Here is a 10,456-nt window from a genome sequence, read left to right on the forward strand (position 1 = left end):
AATCCTCAACACCTGCATGACAGAGACAAAGTCAAGGGTCCAATTCACTCCTCAGATGGCGAAGTGTCCAGTGTGTCTTTAAGAGTTTCAGTTTCTTCAGTTTAGCAATGAGACGGTTCAGCTGAAAATCTTGGTCAAGTTCGAAAAATAATGAAGTCGCCCCGGCAAAAAGAGATGACTTGTTTTGTCGGAATATAAATAGTGCACCTCCCTTCTTCAAAGGAAACCACAGCCGTATGATGGGCCAACCTGCCCTCGCGTATCTGGTCACCTTAAATTGAAAGATGCATCGTTTTCACAATAGACAGAGCCAACAGATGGACCTATTTCTTGGGGTGCAAATGTCTGCCGGAATGTAGAAGGCATGGTGAGTCCTGGCTGTACGTTGATTTATCAGCGGCAGTTGCTAGTATGGGCCCTGTGTCTAAAATTGTGAGCGCTGCGAGCAAGCTTCGAACCTGCGTGGGGAATCCCCACTGGATTACAAGTCCAACGCCTTAACCACTCGGCCATCCAGCTCTGCCTGCCTTTCCTGTTACACTGTATCGGAGCTACGGTTGTTGAGTTGAAGTCTGGGTTTAAAATGTTTTGTTACAGCCAGAAAGAGAGAGCATAAGGTGAGTCATCGGTCCGATACAAACAGAAGTCTTGTGCCGTTTGCAGATATATTTTCTGCACGTTAGTTCAGAAGGTGAGGGTGGAGAGAAGTCATTGGCTTCTGTACCGAGAATGAACGAGTTTTCCTCTGCATGGATTAAAGTGGAGTTGCCGGCGCTGTGAAACACGGACTTTCATTCACAGTGAACCAGACGCTTGTGTCGCTTCAACTTCTGAATTCAGTGTGATGGGCAGCGAATGTTACGGCCTCCGCGGCCTTTCAACCGTCCCGGCGATGTTCAGCACTGCGGTCAAGTCCATTCGTTGTTCCACTGGATTCCACCATGTCAGTGATTGTGAACAATCCGTTATCGGTCATTTCTGAAATATCTTAAAGTCTGCAGGATGGTTAGCAACGTGGTGTCACGATGAACGACACCCTGGCTGAACACTTTGGACCATTCGTCAATCGGCCATAGGAGAATCGACGACTGCGCGGATTTGAAGGTGTTTTCCAGAAGGGCTGTTCCGCAGATGGTTAATTTACTCGACGTTCATGGAGTTGTCAAGTATTTGCTGATTTGAGTGATATGATGTCCTCTTCACACATTTGGTGAAAGCCCCTCTCCATGGAGATCGCCTTCACTCTTTGAAATCGATAATTCTTTGCAAACGTTTAGACACAATGTCACCAACGTGAAATAAAACTAATCCATTTTCTCTGAGAAACAGCCGTCTGGTGTCTGAAATCAAGAAACTCAGTTTACACACGAGACTGCTGCAAAAGTGGGCCTCTGTTATGTTAACTGAACTGATTGAAAATATTCACCAACACTGAAGGCTGGGCTGGAATTGTCACTTCCATCTGAATATCATGGGACTATGTTAGTTCATTCAGTTATGAATTCTTCATGTCGAACTACGACGGACCCCGATTCCATGGAGTTCAGCGAAATGTGCGCCGACCTTATTCAGACAAAAAGGTTTTAATGGAGTCTGACAAGGCAGGTGTTGGGATGTTTCAACCAGTGTAAGAGTCACAAACAAGGGGACGGAATTCAAAGATATAGAGCAGGTCACTTGAAACTGATGTAGATAAAATTTTCTTCATGCACTGGGTGCCGAAGTTCACGAATTATCTGCCCCTGCGAGTGGTGGAATCTAGATCACTGAATTATAAGTGGGGTGGATGAATATTTGTTGTATCAACAGTAGAGGGGTTTGGATAAATAGCCCAGAAAAAGAGTTGGGACCAGGACCAACTGGCTCAGCTCCGTCTCACATTCCGCTCCGTTACCTCCATAGACATTTCGCTGAAACTGCACGTCTTGTCACCTCACTGTCTAACAATTCCTCTCCTGCACTGTCTGTATTTATCTGGTTTTCAGTCTCCTGCTACCTCGCAGCCTACACAAGCATTCTCATTCCCCAACTGTCCAACCCACCATTCCCCCCTCTGGGCTGTGACTGCATTCACCGTTGCCATCAGTAGATTGCTGCATATTTGGGAAACAACGGATGTGAAGGTGGGACGGAAGATTGAGGGAAGGCTGGACGATAATCTCGCTGGCAGTCGACAGGACCAGAAGAGGATCGCAAAGGGCGATAGGACGAAAACACAGTAAATTGAGGAAGACATGTGATCTGTAGAAGGACAGGGTTGTTCAATGGCCGAGGCAAAATTGGCGACCAGTGGGAGAAAACAGGGAGGGAGAATCAAGATGTAAAATGCGTAACTCTCAAGAGTGGGATTCGAAACAACGCCTCCAGTGGAGACGGCAACCTGAACGCAGCGCCTTCGACCGCTCGGCCATCCTGATGACGACAGGAAGTGACATGACTAATTTTATTGCTGCAGCTACTGAAACGATTAAGGTGCATTCATGTTACCGGGGGTGGGTTCGGAGAAATTTAAACTTCGTGTTCAGCCCGGTGCGACATTTCAGAAGCACGTGATTAACTTATTGATCGACGGACGGGCAGCGAATAGATGGGCCACGTGAAAGCAGATTGGATTAGTTTAACTTGGCGTCGTGGTCGAGAAGATGTGATGGGGTGAAGATCCTCTCCATTGTGCTGTCTTGTTCTGTATTGCACAAAACGAGTCCCCACAGCTGATGTCATCGTCAGACAGATTATCGCTCTTTGACGTTAACCCACCGAACTGATCCTTCGCATGGGTTCAGAGCAGAACAGGGCAACCAACAGATGACCAACACTCTGCCCTCACGGCTTGGACTGAACGCGGCCGTCTCCATGTCCATCTGTCCGTCCCCGTCTGCCAACAAATGTAGCCTTGCTTCCGGAATGGGAGTAACCGGTCCTGGCGACACCGAACGTGTCCACCAGGCTCCGACCCCAGACTGTTTCTGAAGGAAGGAAAACGTGTGTTTGAGGTTCTAACCCGATGGTTATGCAGGTTCACTGTGGTGTCTCTTCCACTGCGATCTCACCTGTTGAATGTGCAGCACACTCCGCCTTCTCAGCAGCAGCTGCTCCCGACAGTTTGAGGAGCTCCACCCCGATGTTTATGAGACCGTTTGCATAAATACATCACAGACAATACACATGAAATAAAACGCTAAGTAAAAAGAAAAAGGCGACATTTTGTTTTTTTGCCCACGATGGCGGGGTGACTAAGGTAAACGCCGCGCGCGACACTGCTCGAAGCCGACGTGCTTGAAACGCGTGTGTTTGAATCAGATGAGACAGTTGTGGTGGAGGGAGGGAGCGACAGAATAGAAGCAAAACCACATTGGTAAAACGACCGCGACACAATTCGAACTGCAATCTTCTGATGACTTCGCATCAAACACCGAAGTCAGACACGTTATCCATTAGGCCGCAGAGTCGCACCCTGTTAGAAACGCCAAGATAAAGAGCTAGGAAACCTGATGGGGCCGATGTCCTGCGAGAGAGAGAGGAGGAACGCATTTCTCAAGCACAGAGAATTAACCGCTGTCAATAGGTTCCACCGGTGGACTGATTCCACGATTAAGCTTAATGCACTTACACACTGAACAGCGTTTTCAACCCGGTTGGGAAATTAGAAAGTTCACTTTTCCTGCCCCGCTTCTTGCCGCTGACAGATACAATGCGCTCATGCCTGCTCAATGAAATGGATGGAGCGTCGAAATTAATTGCGAGTGGGGCCGACTACTTGAGGCAGACATCACGTTCTTTTACCCGTGGGTCATCTGCGGCACCACAGGATTCATCTCATCAACATCACAAGTGCAAGGTGTCATCCGCCGGAGCTGACCAAGGAACGAGTGAACAGAAGTATATTTAAAGCTTTGCAGCACCAAGAACAGTCACGAATTAGAAATCTTTAATTACCGAAATAAATGAAGTAAAAACGATCAAAATTTGAAGCAGAATAACTATAATTATGTACTTTGTTACACATCCTAAGAACATGGAGAAATATAAATAGTATCATTATTAAGGTTCTGCAATGTCCGTCTTTCGCTACTCACACAGAAGGAAAGCAACGGACAGAATTATATCCGGACCTGGTTGAGAACCAAATGTCAGACTGCAGAGTGTTTGTCTGCGTCAGTCCCAGGGAAATGTATTCCTGAAGTTGAACACATTCCACCTCCCTCGACGGAAGCAATTTTATGTCGGTTGCTTCCCATTACCTTCTCTTCCCACCTCGTTAAACAGACAAAAACAATTGGTATCCATGTCCGTAGCACCTGAGGAAGTTGTAAATAGTCGGCTATTGATTAGTTTGTCTATTTTATTTCACCTGTGACAAGTTCGGAACCTGTGGTGAGATGAAACATAAAGAGCGGAGGTGGCGGGAGAAGGGTTAGAGGTGGTGCAAATGGAGGGGAAGAAGCGATCAGTAAATCAGGCGAATTGTCACTGCGGAGAATCCGTTCCTGCATACGGTGATACAATGTTTGGAAGTAGATCGAGCAGGGAATCTGAAGAAAACGTGCAAAATCTGAAGCAATTCCCTCGCCAGCAGACGAACAAGAGAAGTTAATGCAAGCTGCATCTCATTATTACAGCTTTTGTCCGGTGCGAGGGCTCCGTGGCTCAACTGGTCAAAGCGCCTCTCTAGTAAACAGGAGATCCTGGATTCGACTCCCAGCAGAGTCTTTCCTTTATGACGTGAATGCCCGTGTGATGAAGGCGGGTTCCATGCAAGCACTGCCATTTACGCACCTCCAAACATGAAAGAAGAAGGAACAGAAGAAATAAAAAGACTCCAAAACGCTACAGGTCTGTTGGTGCCTGGGAGCAATAAACAGGGCGAGCAGTTCAACCAGATGAAGTTTCCGATGACTTCGTAATCCGTTTCCTTGCGTTTTTCGATGTGTTGTTGGTTTAGGCTGACCATCGTTTGCAAACACGACCGTGTCCTGCCTTGTGAACTTGTACTGGTCCTGTTGACAAACAATCCCGTCCCGCGTTTAACAGGTCATTTCGGCTCGACGGCCGATCAGTTCACTCTATATTTCAATAAACGGTAAAAATCAGCGCTGCAGATATGAGCTGGAATGCGGATTGACATTGCACAGCTTTGTTCGCATTTTCTTCGTAGAAATACGGGCCACGATCTCTACCTGTCCACCATCTCGCATAACAACTACGGACTGTTCCTCAGTCCTGCAATGATATAATTAACACAGGCACTGTGATTTGGGACGTTTTTAGATATTTTTCAGCAAATCATTTCCCAATTCATTTTAATACTGCAGCAGGTAATCTTGATTTCAGTGGGTATGCGCCCAATGGCAGTGGTGGGATTCTACCCCAACCTCCGTGGAGAATGGATCCTGCGCTTAGACCGCTTGGCCACACTACCGCACAGTTGTTTTTAGTAAATTACATAACAAAACTCATTGCTTGAACATGTTAATCTTGATAATTCTGTGACCTTACAGAATGCTTTGAAGCTCTTCCCCAGAAAGAGTGTTTGAGGCTTCATATGTCTTCCTTTTTCCTAAACTTCCCAATATCTCTTCAAAGTTGGTCGCAGGGAGCAGTGGTAAACGGTTGTCACGCCAGACCGTTGGGTGGCAGACTACGGGGTTTTCCAGACGCCCGTGCACGGACGCTAATTTTCACGAATATTCTCAACGTTGACATGAGTCTGTTGGGTGAAAATGATATATTTGAGCGAATGCAAAGAATGACCTCACTACCCCATCTACCTCTGTTGCTCCGTTCAGTGACCTTTGGACACGGACACAAATATGTCCATCAAGTGACCTCGCAAAGTTCTTCAACTCAATGACGCAATCCCACCTTCCACGGTTTCGCATTGCATATGATATCACTCACATTGGCAGCTATTCAAGAAAACCTCTTCTGGACTCTCTCTGGAATATTCACAACCGTTCTAAATTGTGCGATCAGATAAATACACAAACGTCCAATATTGGCCAAACTTTTCATGAAGTCTTTATGACTAAATAACGTTCACCCGCCGTTGCCTTCTCTGCATTCAGAAAAAGATGCAGCACACCAGAAACTGTGCCTTCTGTCCGGGTTGTTAATTTAAAGAAGCAACAAAGATTACCATTTCGAAACGGGGTTTACGTGGGGATGCGGTACCACATAAACTGTGCACTTGCTTATTGTGAGGGGACAGATTCCCGGTAAATGTGACATTATTTGCTGAACTATAGAAGACAAATTTGTCGATTTTTGCTTCAGTATATGTTTGAATTATAGTGAACAGAATGCAGGGGGCTTTTCAAAATTGCAACATGAATGGAACTGAGGAAGATGCGTAAACTGAAGAAAATAAAAAAAGCATAAAACTTGTACCCACACAGAAACATCCGTACTCATAGGAAAGACGGAAGAGCACCCAAACGCTCCATAATTTAATGAGGGTCACGGGTGCTCAGACTGTCTGCTTGATTCTGCATTCCAGACAACCCGGTGAACGTATCAGCCCCCTTTTTTCAAAACTTTATCTCACCCGCTTTTGGAATAATGAAAGACGCAGTACCTTCAACATTTTCCCCAACTATTTCACAGACTCGGACGCTCAAATAGAAAATAATCACCTCCTTTCCGTGTTTAAGTGAACAAGTCGATTATTTCAGACCAGGACCTGAATTGTCAGATTTTCTGATATCAGATGACGTCACCCCCCCCCCCCTCGAATTCTGACTTCGTTGGAACGAATTCGGACAAAATGCCGACTCCGGTGGGACTCGAACCCACAACCTTTGAATTACTTGGATCACACATTATTAGAAGTCTAACATGCTATCCATTGCGCTACAGAGCCCAGAGAGGCCCGCTTTGGTGCATATAGATAAAGTTACTGAATAAAACATCGAATTTCGCCAAACGCAGACTCGCGTCGGTTCCCTTCATTCGTTCACTGACGAAGCGACAAAAACAGTCCCACAGTTGCCCTCCTGTTGCAGGACCGGATTCCAGGATAATATTTTGAAAACAATTGATCCGCACGAATTTCCGATGACGCAGCAGGATTTTTGAGTATGACCAGAAGAGACTGACTTGCGTTTTGTCTCTTGCAGAGGGCACCGCACAGTAAATCTTCTCCAGCGCAGGTGGATTTTCGGGTAAGAGCCCATCAACACACTGCCCCTTCCTGCAAAGTGATGGCAAAATTCAGGAATCTTTTCTATTGCCGCAGGGATAAAAATAAGATTAAGAACAGAACCCACAATATGTCACTGCTGATGGCCCCCGTTCTCAGACTGAGTTGAAGTAATTGCCGTTCTAATGAAACTCCAGTTAAGATCTTTGAATGTCTGCACGTTCTCAAATTGTCCCTGAAACAGGCATCCTGTTGCAACATTTATCAGCTGAAAGACGTAAATAGGCAGAAAATCTCATTAAGCGTAGAAGGGCGACTGACATTCCGTGATAATGGACGGAGATACCAGACCACTGAGCAGTGATGGAAGCGGAAGAACATCAGAGGAAGCAGAAAATTAAATTCACTTGGCTGTGCTGTCGTAAGAGGGATCGAAATACAGGAAGCCAAGAGAGGGAAGCTGCGATGGCCGAGTGATTAAGGCGTTGGATTCGAAATCCAGTGGAGTTTCCTTGCGCAGGATTGAACCCTACTCGCCGCAGGTTTACAGTTACAGTGAATTTTTACACCGAAATCGGCTGAAAATCATCTGTTTTTTCTGTTAAATCGATTGCCTTCCACTGTTCACGTGACGTGTTTGAGGCGGCACGGAAGCGCTGCGCAGTTACAGCGCAAACGATCAGGGTTCAATTCCCACCACTGTCTATCAGGAGTTTGTCCGTTCTCCTCGTGAATGCCTGGGCTTCCTCCGTTTGTTCCAGATTCCTTGGACCTTCCAAAGACTTTAGGGTTGGGAGGATAACATGGGTGTCATTGGGCGCCTTCTCGTTCGACCGGGGGTAACTGTTACCGTTCTGCACGATTAAGGTTTAAAGGCATATGGGGAAAAAGTGGAACTAAACTGTGTTCACAAGGAGAGAAAATAAATGAAAACTAAACGATTGCGAGCAAAGAATTCGGAACATGCTTGCCAAGTCCAGGCTAGTTGGAATACCCTCGAAGCCGTGCTTTAAATCACCGTGCCATTCAATTGCAAGACACAGTTTCATCACGTAAAGTGGTTCGCTTTCAAGTAAATTGCACGTTAGAAGTCTAACGCGTTCTTCGTTGCGCCATCAAGCCCAGACGTATTAGACCCAGGTTCAATATTCACCTCAGGCTGACCGGGTGCGGTGTGCAGTTTCGCCTTTAACTATGTGGGTTTCCTGCATGTTCACCAGTTTTCTCCTATTACCAAACGACACGTTGGTTAGAAGCTCAATTTTGGCCACCGTAATGTGTCCTGATTGTGTCGTTGATGGATAGCATTTGGGGATCATTGATAGGAATATGGGACGAATAAAGAAAGATTGGCGTATGTTAGTGGTGAACGTCTCTTGGGGACTCAGTGGGCCGAAAGCCCTGTTTTCAAGCTATATCCCTCCCTGCCTCCGTGCCTGTATCGCTGTATGATTCGTTTTTATGCGGCACATATAATTTTGTCATCATCACAGTCGGTGTGAGAATATTTCAGAAAAACACGGAGGATCATTAAAAGATGAACGAGCATGATCAGTGGAATAATGACTGAAATCACAACTCCTGTCCAATTTCCATTACAATGCGTATTGTTCCTGTTGAATCATTTGAACATAACATGGTAAGAGGATATATTCCTGATCAAATGTAGAATTACGCTGAAATAAATATAAAGTAGAAATACGATCTGTCTACATATAGGAAATTAAAGTTTCAGAACTCTCAGACGTCATCGACACATGCAAACTCGCTGTCTTTGACCGACAGAGCTATCCGGCATTCCCTGGTTGTCTTTCAGCGCAAGGAACCAGCGAATATACTTATTTTTTGTTTGTTTCTTTCTTACATTCTTTGGAGGTCAAATGATCCATTTGATTCCAATTAAAAATCTAAGTTCGAAATAATCCACATTCTATACAATATACAAGTTATGCTTCAACAACAGGTTTTCAAACGCTCACCTCTAGGAAATGGTAATTTGCTGTTTCAGCACTCCCGGAAGTGTTGAATGTCGGGGACAAAACATTGGTTCACCGTCCCTGGGTGGGCTCGGACCAACGACCTTTTGGTTAACAGCCGAACGCGCTGGCCGATTGCGGCACAGAGACAACCTCATGCCAATGCTCATCGTCAGACAATGTAATGGTGCTGAGACACAAATCTTAAACTTAATTCGGTTTCCCATTCTGAACTTACCCTGTTAATTGATTCAACGAGGTTTTGGGAGCTTTGCAACACCTTCTAATTGATGGATTAGAATTAATTCGAATTAACTATTTAATATCCCGTGTGGAGCTATCTCAACGATTAGTGGATATTTAAAGGCATCGCTTTTGTCAGTTCGATGCAGCTGTCATAAATTAACTATTTGGAAACAATTGTTTACAGGGAATCATTTTCTCGTGTTGCCAGCACAGCTGTAAAGCATCTCGGTGAAAATTTAAAGAAAAAGTGAGAGCAGCATCACTGCAGTCTTCGATGTACTGAGAACTGAGAGATGGGGGGTCGAACGGCTCTGAAATAGATCTTCATTCTCCTCGGCGGTAACAGGCCTTTCGGCTCAATACGTCCATATTAACGAAGGAACCGACCTGATCCAGTCAAATCTGCCTGCGTTGGGCCCATATTCCTCGAAACATTTGCTTTCCATGTAACTGCCTGCATGTCTTTGTACGTGCACCCGTCTCTCCACTACCTCTACAAGCCCGTTCCACTAAGAAAACCACCAACTGTGTGAACAAATTGTCCATCAGATCCTCTTCAATCTTTCCAAACTCAACTTAAAGGAATGATCTTCACTTCCAGTCTATCTTACCCAAGAAAAAGAGACAGCAATCATCCAACACATCCATGCCACTCACGATTTTGTAAACCTTCATGAAGTCACTCCTCAGCCTCCGTTGCTCCAGGGGAAAAAGTCCCAGTTTATCCAGTCTCTCATAAGTGGAGCTGTCCAGCCACGGCAACATCCTTGTGAATATTTTCTGCACCCTCCAGAGGGTAACGACATCTTCCCTGCAGCGAGTTGATCAGAATCGCACAGTTTTCCAAGTGCCGTCTCACCAACGTCACTTACAGCTCGAACATGACGTCCCAACTTTGTATTCAGTGCCCTGACTGATGAGGGCAAGCGTGACAAACATCATTTCCACCAACCTGTCCACCTGAGTCGTCAAATTCCGGACACTATGCCCTAAGAGGTCTCTCGCATCTACAACACTCCACAGGTACGTCCCATTTACTGTGTAAGTCCTACCCTGGTTTACCATCCCAACATACGACACTTGGCACTTGTCCCAG

General features: G+C 45.7%; 1 non-coding gene across 1 annotated transcript; it reads right to left on the reverse strand.

The window, feature by feature from the left end:
* Positions 1-437: 437 nt before the first annotated feature.
* On the reverse strand, positions 438-518 carry trnat-ugu (transfer RNA threonine (anticodon UGU)). The gene has a single exon. It is a non-coding gene; the product is annotated as a tRNA-Thr (tRNA).
* Positions 519-10,456: the final 9,938 nt, after the last annotated feature.

This window comes from Pristis pectinata, chromosome 18, assembly GCF_009764475.1.
Source record: "Pristis pectinata isolate sPriPec2 chromosome 18, sPriPec2.1.pri, whole genome shotgun sequence".
Taxonomy (NCBI): Eukaryota; Metazoa; Chordata; class Chondrichthyes; order Rhinopristiformes; family Pristidae; genus Pristis; species Pristis pectinata.